The following is a 22,662-nucleotide window of genomic DNA, read 5'->3' on the forward strand; positions in this document are numbered from 1 at the left end:
GCTGGTTCGAGCCTCGGCTGGGTCAGTTGGCGTTTCTGTGTGGAGTTTGCATGTTCTCCCTGCGTTCACATGGGTTTCCTTCCTCCTCCCCCACAGTCCAAAGACATGCGGTACAGGTAAATTGGGTAGGCTAAATTGTCTGTAGTGTAGGAGAGTGAATGAGTGTGTATGGATGTATCCCAGAGATGGGTTGCAGCTGGAAGGGCATCCGCTGCGTAAAACATATGCTGGATAAGTTGACGGTTCATTCCGCTGTGGCGACCCCAGATTAATAAAGGGACTAAGCCGAAAGGAAAATAAATGAATGAATATAATAAAGTCATGGTGCGGTGGAAAAAGAAAAAATATTGTGTATGCAGGACTCATTAGATTTATCTTCAATGCCTCCTCCTTCATCTCACCCGAGACATGCTAAATAACGTTCATGTCTGGTGACTGGACTGGCCAATCTTGGAACACCTCGACCTTATTTGCTTTCAGGAACTTTGATGTGGAGGCTGAAGTATGAGAAGAAGCGCTATCCTGCTGAAGAATTTGCCCTCTTCTGTGGTTTGTAATGTAATGTGAAGCACAAATATTTTAATACCTCAGGCTGTTGATGTTGCCATTCACTCTGCAGATCTCTCGCATGCTCCCATGCTAAATGTCACCCCAAACTATGATTTTTCCATCACCAAACTTGACTGATTTTTGTGAGAATCTTGGGTCAATGTGGGTTCCAAAATGTTTTCTGCAGTATTTGTGATGATTGGGATGCAGTTCAACAGATGATTTATTGGAAAAATATACCTTCTGCCACTTTTTCAAATGATCAACTAAAAGTCAAGTTGCTCTTGAACTGGGATCACCAACAAGACTTTTGTTAGGTTGAGTAAATAGTGACATTCTATTAAGCAAAATGTCCATATGATGTCTGATGTCAAAGTGTCCAAATTATGATTAAAAATCTTCTATAATCACAGCTGTAGATTAAATTAACTGAAATAAAACACCAAATCTCTCAAAATTTAGCAGAGGATTATTAATCAACCCTATAAACATCATTAGCAACTTTACTTATTACCACCCTGTTTGACCTTATTTCAGACGTCTACCCAAGTATTCATTTACATTTATGGAGAATAAAAGTTCTAATTAAGTTTGATTAAAAATAAGTTGTCAAAAGTCACCATTGTGGTGAAGAGTGGTTGCTTTACTTGGTCTCTTTGATTCTACATTTCTTGTGTTAGTTTTGACTTTATTGAAGCTTTGAGTTATGGCAAGACAGACAATGTGATTGCTGCATCATATATAGTAGTTTTGATTCACTGATTGTGTCAGTGGTTTAATTATGTATTATGATGATAATATTATGATGATTTCATTGAGCTACTAATGGAAATCACATGATTCTGCATATTAAGCGGTGCACTGATCAGGTTTTAAAAAAAACATAGAACATCTGAACCGCTCAAAACACAAACATCAAGATTCAGTGTACGAGTCTCAATAATGGTGACAAATTTCTTGCCACAGTGAATGTTGGAAGAATCATAAAACTCTCATCTATGACTCACAGCATGCATTGTGGCAAGAAGTTTGTCACCATAAATAAGACTATTATGCTGATTTTTGATGTCTGTGTGTTTTGAGTGATTCGGATGTTCAATGTGCTTTTAAAACCTGACCAACCTATAGCTGGATCTCATTCTACTGTCAGTTCAATGTAATATGCAACACAGTGTCATTATCATACACAACTAATTACCACTGACTAGATTAGGGAATTCAATTTTTGACAAAAACATAATCAAATTGCTTTTTGTTTTTCTTGCCATAACACAGTCACAACAATGTAAAGCAAACTAACTTTAAAGTGCATAGACCCCAAGAGAAGCAATGCTTCTTCACTATAGTGGTGACTTCTTTAAACTTATATTTTCAATAAATATGAAACTAAAAAGTTTCATTTTCAATAATTGAGTTACTGCAAAAAGTTTTTGTAGATGTCTGACAGAAATAAAGTCAAACAGATTAGTTATATGTGAATCAGCTGATGCTGTTTGTGGAGTTGTTTAATGATCCTCTGCTGAGATTTTGAAAGATTGAATGTGTTTCATTTCAGTTTATTTCATTGATACCATTGACTAAAGCCTGGTTTATACTTTTGTGTCGAGTGATCGGCGTGACCCACGGCACATGCCTTGCACGTTGCTAGGCATTTATACTTCTGCGCGCTGTGTGTGTTGCTCTGCAATAACACTTCAGAAACGCTATCTGGCAGTATAGGTGTTTATGTTCCTCTGTGTCGAGTTTCTTTGCTGATGTTTTGTTTTTTCTGAATGCTACCTTAATGTACAAGCTGATGGTTATTTTTTAACACTCATTAATCTCATTCATCACTGCCTCTTAAGCCGTGGTCACACTGCACTTTTTGCCCCATAGACTTCCACTGACATGCATGAGAATGCGACAGACTGGAAATGCAAGATCGTGCGACAAGTTTTGCAGTTCGCTGCAGTGCAAAGTTTAAGCTTGGTGAACTCTGTCACTAAGCTTGACATGACTGCGTGAGACCAATCGAAGATCAAAACATGACCTCTCTACAGAAATGTAAAATATGTACCAATTGCTAGCTTTTTTAAACGTCTAATCATCTTATTTAATCCCGCCCATTTTCGCAGCACAATATGACAGAATTCAACTCTGTTCAAACTCTAGTGTGACCACAGTATTAGTTCTTGAAACTGCTTCTCTCGTTGAAAAGTAAAACCTTATTTGAGGGTGCAAACCTGATGAAAAGTCAATGTTGACTTTTGAGTGTTGATTCAATGATAATTCAATAAAGCTCTGCTATCTGGGTAAATATGTATATTGTATACTTATAAAATGCCACTGAGTTTTGTTTTGATATGAGATGAGCACACATTTTATGCTACTACGTGTGAAGATTAAATATTGGTCTCAGGTTTTCTTTTAGTTTCAAGGTTTTAAAATGTACAAAAATACTCCCACTCCGTTCTTAAGTCAGTACTTATCTGCATTTCATCTTGTTTTATATGAACAGGCCTGCAGGAAATCTGCAACATGTAAGTGAAAAAAGCATTACCATTTAATCAGGGTTCTGCTTTTTATGAGCCATTATGAGTTCCGGCACCAACACTAATACGCATTATGGCCTTTTGCTTCAAGCGGCAAACATACCATCTGCAAGGAGTAACTGATTTGATTAGGACAAAAACTCTACTTAATGAATGTCTGACTACATGGGTCAGTAAGTTAATCACTGTGGTGAAATCACTTGCACATGTTGATAAATCAGTGCTCTACGCAGACACATGTCACTTTAGTCAGATACATAAACAACAGAATTTGGTGTATAATTGAAATCTAATTTGTTTTTATTAATGAATGGGTCTATTTAAACCCACTGACTCTTAGCAGCACTGCAGCTATCTATGTGATAAACTGATTAATAGTCAGTAAATGAGCACATACTCCCAATAACATCATGGCTGGAACGTTCCCTTCATGACATTTGCTAGTTTTCTGCCTTGTTTTTCTTTTTCTTTTTTTATCAAATTAATGTATGTTATTAGTAAATATCACTAAAAACTATTCACAATCTAAAACTCTGGGAATTCAAGATTTTAGAAAATGAAATTGAAAATCCATTCATTAATTTTCCTTCGGCATAGTTTCAGAGGTCGCCACAGCAGAATTAATCACCAACTATTCCAGCATATGTTTTACGCAGCGGATGCCCTTCCAGCCAAAACCCATTGCTGAGAAACACCCATACACTCTCACATTCACACACACTCATACACTATGGCCAATTTACCGTAGTTTATTGTTTTTAGGGAGAACATGCAAACTCCACACAGAAATGCCAACTGGCCCATCCAGGACTTGAAACAGCGACCTTCTTTTTCAGAGTATAATAAAAAGTAAATAAGGATGGGGCCAGTAAAATTACTATAAAACATATATGATTATGATGCTTGGCAATTTGGTAAACAAATATATAGTTATTTTGGGTCACTATTGAAGAAGTTTGACACTTTCATCCCCATTACACCACATTGAAGTACATTTTCATGTTTGTGTTTCTTGTAAGAAAAAATGTTAGGGGGGAAAAAAACATGAGAATGATAAGTAAATGACATTTCCTTGAAAAGCTAAGTCTTTGGTATGAGAGAGCGACCTATGGAACAATTTAGAAACAAGCACCACCCGTCTGCTCAGCAAATTCAGTGACTTCATTACACTACAAATATGAACAGCTCTTACATAATACTGAATCATGTGTATTATGTTTCTACAGCTCTTTGGCTACCAGTTGGTTTAGTTAAGCTGTAAATTTTAAATACACAAATTGATCTGTTATCAAGAAGTTTTGGTGAGTATGGGCTAAATGCGTAGTAGGAAACACATAAACGCATTTGATAAGATAAAGACGATCTGTAATTCATTTATAGTGACCAAGGCTTATATGTGCACACCGTTGGCAAATAAAGAGCATGACATGTTGTATTTTTCAGTTAAAATATAGAAACATTTATTTATTCATTCATTCATTCATTCATTCATTCATTCATTAGTCTGGATGCCTTTTCAGCTGCAACTATAGCGCATGTCTTTGGACTGTGGGGGAAACCGGAGCACCCGGAGGAAACCCACATGAACATGGGGAGCACATGCAAACTCCACACTGAAATGCCAGCTGACCCAACCAGGACTCGAACCAGTGACCTTCTTGCTGTGAGGCGACATTGCTAACCACTGAGCAACTGCACTGCAATATAGAAACATAAATTTCACTATTTACACAAAAGTGTATTAGCTAAAAGTAGTTAGCTCACATCTTGAAACGTGTTATTTGCAGTTAAGCACTTCAATAAGCAAGCCAGAAGCATTATCATCAATAAGAGAGTGGAATAGTGATTAATTCGTCTTGTTGACAGCAGTTTGGAATTTGACATCATGGACCAAAGACCAAAGGTCAAAAGGGGCACAGTTCAGTTTAAGGCTAAATGATTCTGCTTTTCAGGATGAAAAGAAGTACTCGGCACAGAGCTTTTATATATAGCCACAATAGCCGAGTTGAAGACAGAACTGTACTGACAGGATTCAGTTCCAGAGGAAAAAGATGTTGATGATGCCATAGAATGATTAAACTGGATATACGCATAGTTAAAATGACATACTGTGATCCTAAAACACCATAGTTTTCTCCTTCTCATCTAAATCCTATGAGTGTAAAAGACTGAAAAACTGATCAGTCGAAACAAAACACAGAATCTGACAGAATATACACGTGTGGCAAAGTAATGGAAAGAAAGTAATGGAAGTTCACTGGAAGCCACTGGGCTAGCTGTCTGAAAATTAAAAGTGTATGTGCATATACCCCATTTGGAAAGGGGTATAAATAATACTTTTATTCAGTGTAACCCAGAAAAGTCTCTTTAATTGTATATTTAGTTTAACATGCATATTTAGAAATGTGTAATGAGGCAACAAAGACGTGTAAATTTGAAATGAGGCACCTTTGTGTGTATGTCATGTTGTAATTGGTTTGTTTAGTCTTGTGTTTAGGCTCTTTGGAAAGTGACCAAAATCTAACGTCAAGCCAACAACTTAAACCAGCGTCCTTTGACGTCAAATACTGACATTTATTCAACAGGTATGGCAACCAAAATCCAATGTCTGACGTCAAAATCCACATGACATCAAGCTGTAACAACATTAGATGTTGATATTTTGTTGTTTTTAGGTTGCTTTGGAAAGTCACCAAAATGCCTGTCCGACGTTTGACATTGACTTTAGCCTGATGTTCGGTTCTGTTGACAACCCGATTTTAATTTCCAAACAAAATGCAATGTGCCGCAACGTTGGGGTACAACGTCAATCAGACGTCATGTTGATGTCCTGTGCCTGCTGAGTTGCTCCTCATTGGTTGTCAGTCTTGTGCCTATATCCCATTGGTTGTTTGATGTCATGTCATCATTAGTGCCTGCCTATGTTTCCTTTATTCCCTGTATAGCTTTGTTTAATACACCTCTGTTTGTAAGTTCGTTTTTTGTTTTGTTTTGCCATGTCATGTTTTATATTTGTTTATGTTATGTTACTTGGGATCTTTATGCTCGCCTCCACTTGCTTTAACGTCACAGTATGACATGGAGCACAGTATTTTTCTTTTTGATAGTGTTTTGGGTTGGACAGTTTGATAAATGTATTCATTCATACATTCATTTTCATTTCAGCTTAGTCCCTTTATTAATCAGGGGTCGCCACAGTGGAATGAACCGCCAACTTATCCAGCATATGTTTTACGCAGCGGATGCCCTTCCAGCTGCAACCCATCATTGGGAAACCTCCATACATTATTAATCAGCTTACCCAGCTGTACAATTTAGCTTACCCAATTCACCTATATCACGTCTTTGGACTTGTGGGGGAAAACCAGGGCACCCGGAGGAAACCCATGCGAAAGAGGGTGAACATGCAAACACACAAAAACGCCAACTGACCCAGCCAAGGCTCGAACCAGCAATCTTCTTGCTGTGAGGTGAGAGTGCTACCCAAAGTGCCACCGCATTGCCCAATAAATGTATTCTTTGCTTGTAATTCCTGACTTCTTTAATTTCACTTCATACAGCAAGGACCCTTCTTGCTACTGTATATACAACAAATAGACAGGCTACAGTATAATCTGTATTTCACTCCAAGTAATTCATAACAGCAAATTCAATTATTTCTATTAATTCTCAATTTTTTTTATCCTGTACATTGTCCGATAGTATCTGAATCAGTCACATAAAACATTTGTCATTTTCATTAATAATAATAATAATAATAATAATAATAATTCTTTACATTTATATAGAGCTTTTCTAGACACTCAAAGCGCTTTACACAATAGTGGGAATCTCCTCATCCACCACCAGTGTGCAGCATTCACCTCGATGACACGACGGCAGCCATATTGCGCCAGACCGCACACCAAACACCAGCTGAACAAGGAGACAGAGTGATGAAGCCAATTCTGATATGGGGATGGTTAGGAGGCCATGATGGACAGAGGCCAGTAGGTAAATTTGCCCAGAATGCAGGGGTTAAAACCCCTACTCTTTTTCAAAGAACATCCTGGGATTTTTCACGACCACAGAGAGTCGGGACCTCGGTTTAACATCTCATCTGAAAGACGGCGCTCACTGAGCAGTATAGAGTCCCGTTCACTATGCTGGGGTGTTAGGTTGAGCGCCCCCTGCTGGCCTCACTAACACCACTTCTGGAAGCAACCTAGCTTTCTCATGTGGTTTCCCATCCAGGTACTGACCAGGTGCAGCCCTGCTCAGCTTCAGTGGGCAACCATGTGAGAGTTGCAGAGAGCTAGCTTATCATTGACTGATAAAAAGGCTTAGAGGGCTTTTTGTGTTGCACAAAGTGTATGTGTGTGTGTGTGTGTGTGTGTGTGTGTGTATACACTTCATATTCCTTGCATTCCTTGCAAATACAGCAATACAAGTCAGTTTTGGCTGTGTGTGTGCATTACAGAGATAAAAGGGAACAGACAGACAAAACACAGTATGAGACCTGACTGGTTGGTTGTTCTGCTATCATTTACTCATCTTCTGCTGGTCCCATATCTGTTTGGGTTTCTTTCTTCTGTAAGTGCAAAACAAGATATTATGAAGAATGCTGGAAACCGGTAGCTATTGATCTCCATAATATTTTGCCTATCTATGGCTATATTTCCTTACTATGGTACTGTAGGTTTCCAACATTCTTTAAAATTAAATAAACTCATAATGCTTTGGAACTTTTGCTCACTGGAAGGTGAGTAAATGGTGGGTACTTATTCATTTTTTATTTCATTAAGGAAAGGGTTTCTCTCAGCGCTGCACAACACATGCAGCAAACAGCCAGTCACACTAGACATGAAAAGCTCATGTTGTCAACAGAGAAGCGAATTCCCATGACGCTATGAGTGAAGTGAATCTAATTTGGCACCCTCAATGTTTTGTGTGATTGGCTGTTTGCTGCATGTTGTTGCACATTCAGGTGCATGTGGTCCAAAGTTGAATCACACATGTTTATATTGAGAGTTGTAAAACCACTGAACCGGATCTAAATCAAGTTGGATTTGCTTAGTTTTGTCAACTTACTCAGACATTCCATGTTTGTTCAGCTTGCTTCATGCTACAGGCTACTAATACTCTGAAAAGTATTGTTTTCCAATAGATTTCTAAGGGGTGACTGCTTCACTGAAAAACTTCTATCAAATCTCTCTTTTTTATATGTCTGTTGTGCTCAGACACCATACAAGGCTCTCCTGTGCGTCTGTTTACAATCTCCCGTTATTGCATGATACACACATTAATCAGCAGCAGGTCCATCTGATCACCATGTATGGTCATCCATTGCTTTACTCAGGGGGAATGAATCTCACAAACAATCTAAAACAATCTCCTCCACATGGACTACCCAATATTATTTTGCAGATACTTTTATCCAAAGCGGCTCACACCTGTAAACATACACTCAGAGCAGTCCTTGGGAGCAGTTGGGTGTTCGGTCTCTTGCTCAATGAAATCACTTCAGTCATGCTGTTGAGGGTGGTGAAAGAGCTGCACATTCCCACAAGAACTGCCATTCCCACACCTGCTGGTGCTGAGACTCAAACCTGCAACCTTTGGATTCCAAGTCCAACTCTTCAACCATTGGGCCTTTGTATATCAATTACACAAAATGTGTAGGCCATGAACCACTTGTCTGAACCTATTAAAGATTATTTTAAACAGCAAAATGTCTCTCCATACTAGAAAATGATGTACCCTTATGTATTTGTACAGTAGATCTGAGTCTGGGAAATACCCAGTATGAGTATGAAGACCTTGATAATATGGTATTCTTATGTAATGAGTAATAAAGCACTCATGCACACACTCACGCACACATACCATGTGATAATATTCTCAGAGGGATCAGTATATTTTGCAAAGGTCTTTCTGATGGACCTGACAGGAGACCCTTTGGTCTCTCATACACTGACTCTCTCCATGCTTGTGTCACTGGAACACACTCTAATGGAGCTGACACTGAAGTCTACTCCCATTTGTCTAACAACAGTGAGCAACAGCCAGACTCAGACACGTAGAAAAACAGGACATATTCAGTTAGATTAACCTGTCAGTCATTGACTAGAAGAGCTCTCTGTGAAGATATTCTAACTTGCAAGTATGGGACTAGGTGAAAAGTCGTACCTCTAGTCATTTCACACCAATTAATTTTACTGTATTATCAGAAAAGTAAACAAAAAGTGGGATAGCTATACACATCTGTTGTAAAGTTAATGGAGACACTCTTTGGTTTAAAAAATCTTTCATATTATATCCAGGAAACTTAGTTACTAGTGTTTAGCATGTTAGATGTGCATCGATTGCAATTTGCTTGGACGATTCCATCATACCTGTCAACATTTGTCTTTGAAAATCTGGGAGACCGAGGGGAGTTTGGGGGTGAGGTATCTGAATAACACTGTTGAGAACTGTGATAGGAATGTAACTCTTCTGTGGGGTTAATAACTGTATTATGCACCGGGTTTTGGGCACCCGCTACGATCGGATACTGTACCAAAGTTGGCAACCCGGGGGGTGTTACAGACTGTACCAAAAAAGGGAGGGAGGGTGAAATTACGTGAGTTTTCCGGGAGAAATAACAAAACGGGAGGGTTGCGGGAAATTGGTCTGAAATACGGGAGACTCCCAAGAAAAACGGAAGTGTTGGCAGTTATGGATTCCATTCTCCAGTATTTTGGCAAGTTTGAGCTGCCTATACTGATTATTCATTCATTCATTTTCCTTCAGCTTAATCAGGGGTCACCACAGCAGAATGAATCACCAAACTGATTATTGCTGATTCCAATTTTCTTTTTTAAGAACTATTATTGACAGTGTATTCAAACAAAAATATCTATATAATTGTATTCAGTTTTGTTTTCAATAATATAAATTACTTTCCCAAACTGTATTTTTTTTACAGTTAATAACTTTATTATTTTTTATTGTGATTCAAAAGTCTCTTCTACTCACCAAGGTTGCATATCTTTAATTTAAAAATTTGATATTTTTTTATTTATTTTTATATTTTTCCAAAATGGTAGTGTCCTTGTTGTTTTTGAGCGTTTACATGGTTGTGATTAGCGTTTAAATGGTGGAAGGTAGGAGTTATTTAAAGGTAATGAGGACAGACCGGAAAGTCTACTTTACATTTGTTTCATAAAGATAAAAGAACACTTGCTTTCAAATAGAGTTGGTTAATTTAAAAGTAGTAATTTCAAGCTTTATGCAGATATTTTTCTTCATGATTGTGAGGCCAGTTTTCACTAAGATTCAGCTCTTTTTCTACCATGTTTTTCAGTGATGTCAACAGAAGATAGTCATCAGAAAGCACACCCTGTTTCTTTAATTTACAAGAAAAACATTGTTTTGTTATAATTATGAATATTCACAATAAAAACAGTACTTTTACAGATTTTTAAACTTTATCTATTTTCAGCAAAAATTGAAAAAAAAGGGGCAGCCCAACAAAAAGGGTTGTAGTTATATCCTTACATTTATATAGTTCTTTTCTGGACACCCAAAGCGCTTTACACATTTTTGTGCAGAATCTCCTCATCCACCACCAGTGTGCAGCATCCACCTGGATGATATGACGGCAGCCTTATTGCACCAGACTGGACACCACACACCAGCTGATTGGTGGAGAGGAGACAAAGTGATGAAGCCAATTATGATATGGGGATGGTTAGAGGGCTATGATGGACAGAGGCCAGTGGGCAAATTTGGCCAGGATGCCAGGGTTAAACCCCTACTCTTTTTCGATGGACATCCTGGGATTTTTTTAATGACCACAGAGAGTCAAAGCCTCGATGCAGCATCTCATCACTGAGCAGTAAATATCTCATCACTGACCATCAATATACTGGGGCATTAGGTTCCACACAGACAGCAGGTGGAGCACCCCCTGTTGGTCTACACTAATACCACTTATGGCAGCAAGCTAGCTTTCCCATGTGGTCTCCCATCCAGGGACTGATCGCTGTACTGATCGATGACCCGTACTGATCCCTGGTTCAAGCATTGGCTGGGTCAGTTGGCGTTTCTGTGTGGAGTTTGCATGTTCTCCCCGTGTTTGCGTGGGTTTCCTCCGGGTGCTCCCGTTTCCCCCACAAGTCCAAAGAAGGTGGTATAGGTGAAATGGTTAGGGTAAATTGTCCATAGTGTATGTGTGTGAATGATTGTGTATGGATTTTTCCCAGTGATGGGTTGCAGCTGGAAGGGCATCCGCTGTGTAAAACATATGCTGGATAAGTTGGCGGTTCATTCTGCAGTGGTGACCCCAGATTAATAAAGGGACTAAGCCGAAAAGAAAATGAATGAATGAATGAATAATTAATTACGAAGCTGACAGAAGAAAAATAGCTCAGTTGAGCTAAATGGAGCATATACTAACATGCACATTATTCAGTCACATAATGGCCCCAAATATATAAAAAAAACAATGCTGGACAGTTTTATTTAGCGGTTGTAATCTTGGAATAACTTACTTTGCAATGTCACTACTGACCAATCAGAATAAAGTATTTCAGAATTAAGTATTTTATTATGTAACACTCTTACAAAGAGAGTAATAAAATCCACATACACACTATACATACAAATTTTGAATTAGATTTTTTTTTTGCTTCTAATTCATTAAAACAATTAATTAAAGGTCAAAGTACAACTATTTCAATAAAATAAATACAATCACACCACTCTAAACAGGCAAATTCATCACAGGCAAACCAACCAACCAAGCTGTCTCAATAAAATCTTGAAACCAAATCTTGAAACCGCATTACAAAAAACTCCCTGTTCACTCAGAAGAATACAGATTTGGGGTTTTGATTTATGTTATTTCCCATTGCTTTGAAATTAAAATCCCACCAAAGACCTTTAATCCGTTCAAAGGGAGTTAAGAATCAACTTCAGAAGTAATGTGTGACTAACACAACATTTAGCACAAACTTGCCTTGCCAAAGTTGGACCTAAAAATTGCATTAATAAATGAGTTGATTTACATGCACAGTGTTTTACAGTAGTGAACTTACAGTAACAAGATTATGATTGTTAGATGGAAGACATATGAACTCACCAGTTTGTGTGGGTGTGTATGTGTGTGACAGTAACAGTGCCACAAACAGCTTTCCCAGGAGGACAAACACAATTCCCAAAGTACTGGCTGGTCTGCTTCGTAGAAATTAATCTTTCAAGTACAACCTACTCTCTCTGTACTCTTTTTTTTCTCTCTGTCTCAGTCTGCTTTCACTGTCAGCTCTCCCTTCCTCACTGGAGTTTGCACCCGTCTGCTTAACCTCTGTTAAGTCCCTCTCACATACTGACACACACATGCACTCTCTCTCACTCTCTCTCTCTTTCACTCCACCTCTACAGGACTTCCTGGTTGACAAGGGTTACTGTGGTAACCTACAGACAATGTGCAGAGGCCTGGCTCGCTTTTGGCTGCTTTCTCTAAAGAGCATTTGAATAGGCAGTCAGCCTTTTGTGGCCATAAGGTGATATTTCACAGCATGGGGTTAAAGTATGCTCAATTCAAAGACAAAATAACATCCAGCTCCTGACTTGAGGAGTTTTTAGTTTTACCATTTTTTATCTATTCACCCCATCTCTGGGTCTGGCAGGAGCACGTTTAGCTTAGGTTAGGTTAGCACAGATCACTGAATAGGTAACAAATTACAAATACTCAAACTACTGTTACTGAGTAGTTTTTCTCAGGAATTGTAATTAACTAAGTAGTTTTAAAAATGTGCACTTTTACTTTCCCTTGAGTATATTTTTTTGTGCCGTATCAGTACTTTTACTCCATTACTTTCAGTCAACCTGCAGTCACTACTTTATTTTCCTGTCCAGGGGGATTAGAAAAATCAGTCTTGCGATTCCTGTCCTGTGATTCCTGTCGCATCATTATAAACTACCTCAAGACATGGGCGTTTTGTAATTGCAGCAAACTGTTTGGAAGCGTTAAAAGGGTCCAAGAAGATCCAAAATCTTTACACACATTGACTCCGAGACTGATCAGACTGTCACGGATGAGAAGATGACGGATGTGTACTGTATGATGACCGAAATGGCCTTAAACACCCAGCAGGCACAAGTCATCAACATGGCGTCAGATTGACGTTGTACCCCAATGTTGTGGGGACGTTGCATTTTGTTTGGAAATGAAAATTTGGTTGACATCACAACCCAACATCAGACCAATGTCAGTGTCCAATAGCCAACCTAAAATCAACCAAATATCAACGTCTAATGATGTTACAGCTTGACGTTATGTGGACATTACCACTATGACGTCTACTAGATGTTAGATTTTGGTTGCCAAACCTGACGAATAAATGTCAGTAATTGACATCCATATGATGTTGGTTTAAGATGTTGGTTCGACGTTGGATTTTAGTTAGCTTCTAACACAACCTAAAATCAAACAAATATTAACGTCATTTGACGTTGTTATTGGACATCAAAATAATACTGTCCTTGGATGCTAGCTAAGCAAAACGTAATTTTAAAACATCTTATGATGTTATGTGCCTGCTGGGCAATAACTAACTGCACTACATAATGTTACGTTAACACACATCCACAAATTACATGTAAATGTATTCGCTTTTTACTGCGTAATACTCACTACTCATTACTCTTGAGTACTTTTGAAAGGTCTACTTTTTACTCATACTTTGAGTAATATTCACAAAAGATACATTTACTCTACTTGCACTACATTTTTAGGCAAGTAATGGTACTTGTACTTAAGTATTATTTTTCAGTACTCTTTCTACCACTGCAGACCATTAACATTTCAATCAAAAATGACATTTCTATTTCCCAGAAGTTTTCCTATTTAAAGCTTGACTCTGTAGTTACATCATACACTATAAACCAAAAAAATAAATAAATAAAAAATGAAAAGTTGCTGTTTTCTAGGCTAGGAACTATACTCTAAATCCAGTATAATATGGCTTCAGTAGGTGCAATAATTATCCCCAGCACCAAGCCCTGTACTTGCACTACCAGTTAAAACCTGCTCTTCTCCATTACCTGTCTGTCCAGCCACATTCATTTTCAGTGTACTCGATTCAAGTTGAAATGGTTCAGGATCTGCACCAAAGTAATATGCTCTGAACTGTTTCTCACACCTGGTTGCAAGGCACTCTCCCTGTGCCAGCAGGTGGTCACATTATATTCAGGGGTGCACATAACTGGTATGTGGAACAGATAGATTGCTACAGAAGATTTGCATACTGGATTTAATTCATTTGAATGTAATTCATAGGACATAGTACATAGCTCAAGCAACTTTGCCATGCTTGTGGTTTGGAATAAGAATGAAAAATAAAGTTTCTTTCTGTGTGCACGGACACATATAAAAATTTAAATTGTAGTAGTTTTAACCTTCACAAAATGCTACATTTGTCTGTATTTATAAATATATATTTATAGCCCCCCTGAATTATTAGCCATCATGTTTATTTTTTTCCCCAATTTCTGTTTAGCGGAGAGATTCTTTCAACGCATTCCTAAACATATTAGCTTTAATAACTCATCTTTAATAAGTGATTTATTTTATATTTGCCATGATGACAGTAAATAATATTTTATTAGATATATTTCAAGACACTTCTATACAGCTTAAAGTGACATATAAAGGCTTAACTGGGTAATAAGGTTATCTAGGCAAGTAAGGGTAATTAGGCAAGTTATTGATTAATGATGGTTTGTTCTGTAGACTATTTAAAAAATATATAGCTTAAAGGAGCTAATAATTTTGACCTCAAAATGGGGTTTAAAAAGTTCCAGAAGAAAAAATATTATCAGACATACTGTGAAAATTTCCTGAATCTGAACATAATTTGAGAAATATTTAAAAAAGAAAAACAAATTCAAAGGGGGGTTAATAATTCTGATTTCAACTTCAACTGTATATTATATATATATATATATATATATATATATATATATATATATATATATATATATATATATATATATATATATATATATATATATATATATATAATACTATATTTACGTGTTATTATTCATCAAACAAAGCAAACAAAGATAATGAGTCTATAGGCCTCAAACTACTGGCGGAGTAGAGTCAGACTACCCCAAAAGTGATTTAAAGGGGCACCTATGATGAAAATCATCTTTTGGAAGCTGTTTGGACAGAACTGTGTGAGGGTATAGTGTGTTCACATTCTAATTGGAGTGATATTAAGACAATAGGTCTCTTTTTTTATTTCCTGACAATAAAATAGGATCCAAATCCCTTGTCTCTGTAACGTATATTATCATATCCACAAGACAGTACGTGCGCAAAACAACTGGGAATCTGTTCAGCTTGCTGTGATCAGCAGTCATCATCAAATGTGATCAAGAATGAGTTTTACAAGTTTAAAGCGTTTATATAAAACAGTTTATGTTTGTAATGAATTACAGCGATTTTACCATCTATATCACCACAGCCGTATGATAGTACAATTATAAACATAATGGATATCCATACAGCGGTGTATATTAGCGTGTATCCTGTTACATATGCCATGCAAAAACAGTGCAAAGTTAACTTTTTTCACTGTGCGTTTGTACGTGCGTGCATGTGTGTGTGTGTGTGTAACTTTGTAATGACATTGTGTGTGACTCATCGTTGCAGAAAGGCTTGAATTACCTTCACAACAAATATATATAAAATAATCATTGAAGGCACAGACAACAAAAACACCCACAGAGCAGAAAGTCCCAATATTCTGAAAGGTATAATAAATAATCTGATGGGTGTTTTGAGCTGAAACTTTACAGACACATTCTGGAGACACAAAAGACTTATCTTAAATCTTGAAAAAGGGGTAAAATAGGTGCCCTTTAACACTTGGTTGTATATATCCATATGACCAGATTCACCTTTACATTGCACTGCGCTTGCTTGCTTGATGGACATTCTGAACATGAATGTTTGAGGCAATTATTTTCAGATAAATGCACAGACAACGTAGTTCCGGGCAGATCTTGACCATATTACAGTTCCAAATGATTACGCCACATAATTTCAGTCATTTCAAAGTCCCCAGCAGTGCAAAAATCAATTAAAAATAAAAAAGAAAGGCTTTGGCTGAGGAAAATAATTCACTAGAGACATTAGAGTAACTTCTTGTGGCAATTTAAGATTACAATATGACACTGAACTGGTGATATACTGTATTGGCTGACTAAGCAGGTGTGAAGCATGTATTATGTGTAATATAAGTATATACCTTCGTTTGCAGAATTTTAACCACCTACTGTAGCCACAGTATCCTAAATAGAAACAAAATGCTAATAGAACTTTATTGAAGACAACTGATCCTTGCACCATTTTAACAGCAAAAAAAAGGAGAAAAACAATAAATCATTTTCTATTTCCATATTTTCATGAACGTTATACACATTTCAAAGATTGTCCTTCATTCCAATTTTGACCCACCACCAATAAAACAAATTTTACACTGCACACTCTTGCACACACACACGCGCGCACACACACACACACGCGCGCGCGCGCACACACACACAATAAGAATCTGCATGCTGCTTTAACTTTTATGAATATCGTCTTGCTAAAAACCTTTTAAACTTATACAGGTACTTTTAGCATTAGAAAATAATACCCTTTTCTTTTTACCACTGAATAAACATCGATAAAGTACTCCACACTGATGAGCAAAAACCTAGACACACAGATTTTGTAATGAAGATGAAGTTGATTTTGTGCAAATTAGACTCATTAGATTGTGGGCCATTTTTGACCTGAAGGGCAAACAGTGTATACAAAATGAACAAAAGCAGGGTTAAACAGTGGACTACTTTATAATCTGGACTATTGTATGCATGTGCCATATTTTTCAGTGTCTATTTTCCACTGGATCTTGGGTAGTCAGCTTATTCTTAATAATTCAGTGGTTTGGCTTAGAAGGGCAAACCAGTCTTAAATGGTATAGTCTTACAGTGAGTGTTTGTGTGTATGCCAGTATGCTCGGTGGAGCCTTTTTGTCAAACAGCAACCAATCTATTAGTAAGAGAGAAAAGAAGAAAATACATGCACAACTGACAGTTTAAACAGAAACCATATCAAAAGTGCACACTTAATCTGGGAAAACTAGGGAACTAGGGGTGTGAACGATATTATAACACATGACATCCATTTGAAGTCAGAAGTATTAGCCCCTCTGAATTATTAGCCCCTGGTTTATTTTTCCCCAATTTCTGGTTATCAGAGAGAAGATTTCTTCACATTTCTAAACATAATAGTTTTAATAACTCATTTCTAAAAACTCATTTCTTTTATCTTTGCCATGATGACAGTAAATATTATTTTACTAGATATTTTGCAAGTCACTTCTATACAGCTTAAAGTGACATTCCAAGTCTTAACTAGGTTAATTAGGTTAACTAGGCAGGTTAGGGTAATTAGGCAAGTTATTGTATAACGATTTTTTGTTCTGTAGACTATAGATACAAAATATAACTTAAAGGGGCTAATAATATTGACCTTAAAAAGTTTATTAAAAAATGAAAAACTGCTTTTATTCTAGCCGAAATAAAACAAACAAGACTTTTTCCAGAAGACAAAATATTACCGGATATACTGTGAAAATTTCCTTGCTCTGTTCCTAAACATAATTTGGAAAAAAAAAAATCATTCATTTTGCCTTATGTCATCACACGTTTCTAAGATATTGGATGCTTGCATTGTAAGATTTATGAACATACCCAGTAACACTCTTATTAAGACAGAACAGTTGTAGTTGTTCTTATCAGGTATTTGATAAGTTTCTGTTCTGTTTCTATAGTTATTTATATTAGCTTAAATATATATATATATATATATATATATATATATATATATATATATATATATATATATATATATATATATATATATATATATATATATATATATAATTCAGCTGTGGCACACTAAATATTGCGGTCACTACTGAAACTATACTGTCATCTGAAACATTTCGAATACATCTCGACACAACTTTTTGCCAAAAATAAAGCATATTTCCTTATGAACTGAGATGTTCTGATAATGTTTAGTTCAGTGTAAACTTGCGAACTAAGTTTAATGTAACTAGCAAATATGTAACCTTGAAATATTGTGGTCACTGTTGAAACTTTACAGTCATCCGAAACATTTCGAATACATCCCGAAATGACTTTTTGCCAAAACTAAAGCATATTTCATTATGAACTATGTTATGATAATGTTTAGTTCAGTGTAAACTTGCGAACTAAGTTTAATGTAACTAGCAAATTCGTAACCTTGAAATATGTTGGTCGCTGTTGAAACTTTACTGCCATCTGAAACATTTAGAATACATTCCGAAATGACTTTTTGCTAAAAATAAAACCTATTTCATGATTAACTAAAATTATATGATGAGGTTTAGTTCAGTGTCAACTTGTAAACTAATGTAAAGTAATGTAACTAACAAATCCATAACTTTGAAACCAGTATGATAAATGTTTTACAAAGAAAGATTGGAATCGAAGTACAACAAACATATATCATACATTACAAATAGACTTTTGCTGCTTGTTCAAACTACTTATATAAAATCAGTTCAAACAACACAATTCCTAGGTTTTTTGGGACAACCTAATTGTTTTATGTTCAATCTACTTACATTTGTAAAAAACAATTAAGTTAACTTAATGGATTAGTGTTGGGACAACATGAAGGATTTGTGTGGAACTCAGAAATGTGTGTACACTAAAAAAAGCTGGGTTCCAAATGATCCTTTCATGTTGTCCCAACAGTTAACTCAATGATTTTTTGCCATTTTAAGTTGATTTAACATAAAACAATTAAGTTCTTCCCACAAAAAAACTCAGGAATTGTGTTGATTCAACTCATTTAAAATTAAAAGTTAGAACAAGCAGCAAAAATATTGTTTTGAGAGTAAGCTAGACATGTACTAAATCTATACCAATATACCGCTTATTAAATTTTATATTGCTGTGTTTTTGGTATTGACAATTTTAAAGAGAGGAAATAAAATAATATAATAAAAATATAATATAACAATTTATTCATTTGGACATGACAGTATGGCAAAGAGATTCAAGCATAAAACTGCCTGTTATTTGAATTTATGATGTTTGAAACCTTACTTATAAGTGGACTTTAGAGAACATTACAGCTTAAGAGATGCAGTTCATGGTCCATCTCTGTACATCAGTATCTACACTATAATGAAAATGCAGTCTAAGATTAACTAATTATAGAGCAAACATGTCACACCAATACTTACAAACTTAACCACAGGCTTAGGGGATACTGTGACTGGCATGACTTAGTGTTGTGTAAGAGGAAATTAGGTTCACCACAAATGTAAATATTTACTCTCGACAAGACCCAGACCACACTGCTATATATCTGACACTCAGTAAAAAAGGATTTTACAGAGATACAACATAAGACAACTAAACTGCTAAAATGTGCAAGATATAAGACCAAGAACTTAAGCAGTTGTGAGCAGCCTTAGATATTAAGTACAGTGAAACAAATGCTTCTCAATTAAAAAAAAAGTTTAGCAGAGGATGCTCCTTCTACAGTTCTACAGGTTTAGTACAAGAAAATACAAATAAATACAAAATGTAAGTTGGGACAGTATGGAAAAACACAAATAAAAAAAGAAAACAGTGATTTCTAAATTTACTTTGTTTCCGAGAGTTGGGTGCGGCTGGAAGGGCATCCGCTGCGTAAAACAAATGCTGGATAATTTGGCGGTTCATTCCGTTGTGGCGACCCCAGATTAATAAAGGGACTAAGCTGACAAGAAAATGAATGAATGAATGAATGAAATTTACTTGGACTCGTATTTTATTGCAGACAATACTACAAACATTATTTAATGTGTTGCTCATGATTTTAAATGTTTTTTTTTTTTCTAAATAAACACGTATTCCAATTTTGTTTTTTGCAACAAATTTGACAGTCGGAACAGTAAAGCATTTACCACTTTTTAATGTTGCCATTTCACAACACTTATAAATATTACTTACTCCTTAAAAATATTTAGCAGCTGAAGTCACCAAGTAATTGGTGTGTAATTTTGTCCCATTCTTCCTGCAAACAACTCTAAAGGTTTGCGACAGTACAGGGTTTTTATTGTCACAATTTGCACTTCAAAATGCGCCATACATTCTCTATTGGAGACAGGTGAGGACTGCAGGCAGGCCAGTCAAATACATGTATCCTCTTTCTCTGTAGCCAGGACTTTGTAATGTGTGCAGAATGTGGTTTTGCATAGTCTTGTTGAAATATGGAAAAGAAGGCAGCATCATGTGCAGCAAAATCTCGATGTACTTTTCAGCATTAATGGTGCCATCATAGAAGTAAAGTTACCTTTGCCAAGGGCACTGACACAACCCCATACCATGACAAACTCTGGCTTTTGGACTTGTTGCTGGTCCAGAGCACCTGGCGTTTATTTCTTCTTACAAATAACTGAAATACTGATTTATCTGACCACGGTGCACATTTCCACTGTGTGATGATCCATTCCAGATGCTTCTGAACCCAGAGAAGTCTATGGCGCGTCTGGACACTGTTAGCATAGGGTTTCCTTTTGGCACAGTACAGTTTTATCTAGCATTTGTGGATGTAACTATGTGTTTTGGTACTTGACAAAGGTTTTCCAAATTAGTCCTGAACCCATGTAGTGATACTACTTATAGATGAATGACAATTTTTGATGCAGTGCCGCCTGGTGGACCAGAGATAGTTCAGCAGATATCACAGTAGATATCACAGTAGTTCAGCTTTGGCTTGTGCCCTTGTCTTTTGCGCAAATTCTTTGGCAATTTTAATTGTGTTATGCACTGTTTAAGGTGAAATATCCAAATGTCTTCCTATCTTTCTTTAAAGAACATTGTTTTTAAGCATTTCAATAATTTTGTTACATATTTGTTGGCAAACTGGCAACCCCCTGGCAATGCTGCTTTTGTACCAAATTATAATTATGATCACCTGTTGACATCACCTGTTTCAAATCACATCATTATTTATCCAGTTTACCTGATTACTAGCCCTAAATTGCTCCTGTCCCACCTTTTTTGGAATGTGTTGCAAGTCTGAATGACAGGAAAGGATGTATAATTACAAATGACATGAAGTTGACCAGACAAAACAAAAAAATATTTTGTGTTCATATTGTCTGCAATGAAATGCAATTAAAAGTGAATTCAGAAATAACTATATACTTTCTTTATTCCTACTTTTTTATTTGCCTTTTCCATCCTGTCCCAACTTTTTCCAGTTTTATTACTTTTTCCGATTGATATTATCCGATTCTGTAAAAATGCAAACTAAAAAAATTTAAATATTAAATAAGTCCTGTTATTTTCCCTAAAACAAATGAGCAAATGATTCTGCTTATTTAGCTCCACTAATAGATAAAGTCTCTTTGTCAATTGTATCTACTGGGCGAATAAAAATGATAGTTCTCAGCCTGCCGCATGCAAAACTGTTTGAAAGGAATCTAGCAGATCAGGCTCAGCAGATGGTGCAATATTTTAGAAAGAGGGTTACAGGTTACAGGTTATTTAACAATATCTGGCAAATGCAGTCTGAGCTAGCCACAGTACTCAAAGTAACTGCATTTGACTGCTGGTGAGTGTTAATTTTACTTATTGAGTGTATGCAAGTAAATCCTCTTTGCCTGAGCACTACTATGCAGCTCCACAAATGTCACAGACAGAAGGTAATAGTGATGTTTTATGTTGAAAAACATCTTAATATTAAGTAAAAAAAAAACTACATATAATATTAACACAGCAGTAAAGACATGATGCTTTTGAAAGAAAGATAGCCATTTCGTTTGAAGAGAACTAAGAAACTGGTATTTACCGTGAGGAGATGTTTCCTTGGATTAATTGTGACACAATGAAGCAGAGAGAGGGAAAAGTTCTGTTTTGTTGGGAGTGTGTTTGCAATTCGCTGTGATTCTGTGACTCAGCCTTTGTGTGTGTGTGTCTCTTTCTCTCTTTCGCTCTCTCTCTCCCCCTCTCTGTGAAGTCCTGGTATTCATCACATTGTAGAAACCAAATGTCACCACAAGCATAGAAATACCTGTAATTTCTGACCTTGTGGAGATTTTTTTGGGGCATACAGAATTTCAAATTGAGTTAAATAATTTGAAATATAAAACCACAGATTTTTTTTCTGTAAGTGTTGGGATTATAGGTAGGGTTTGGACAAGGGGACATAATCTCTGTATATCTCTACAGTATAAAAATCTTGTCTATGGGAAGTCCCCATAAAACATGAATGTGTGTGTCTGTGAGTAATACTCTGCCTGTTTCTAATAAACCTCCATGGGCAAGCCCAGAATGTACATGAAACTCTCTGTGCCTAACAAGTCCAAGCACTGTAATAGTTTCCATCCCATACTCACACACACACACTAACTCACTTGCAGCACATGCACAGCTGGAAATAATATAAAGTTCCATGCAGGCTGAGGTAAAACACATGCACACACACAATTCTCTTCCCACACTT

At 36.5% G+C, this 22,662-nt stretch overlaps 1 protein-coding gene across 2 annotated transcripts in view; it reads right to left on the reverse strand.

The window, feature by feature from the left end:
• Window positions 1-22,053, reverse strand: part of sorbs3 (sorbin and SH3 domain containing 3) — an 83,764-nt gene extending 61,711 nt beyond the window's left edge. The window contains exon 1 of one of the 2 annotated variants that reach the window (XM_056463156.1): window positions 22,009-22,053. The gene's annotated coding sequence lies outside the window, so the exon portion shown is untranslated. Of the gene's footprint in view, window positions 1-12,183; window positions 12,413-22,008 lie in introns of those variants that run through there. The other variant, XM_056463155.1, reaches the window with a different exon arrangement.
• Window positions 22,054-22,662: the final 609 nt, after the last annotated feature.

The sequence above is a fragment of the Danio aesculapii genome, chromosome 8 (genome assembly GCF_903798145.1).
Source record: "Danio aesculapii chromosome 8, fDanAes4.1, whole genome shotgun sequence".
In the NCBI taxonomy this organism is placed as follows: Eukaryota; Metazoa; Chordata; class Actinopteri; order Cypriniformes; family Danionidae; genus Danio; species Danio aesculapii.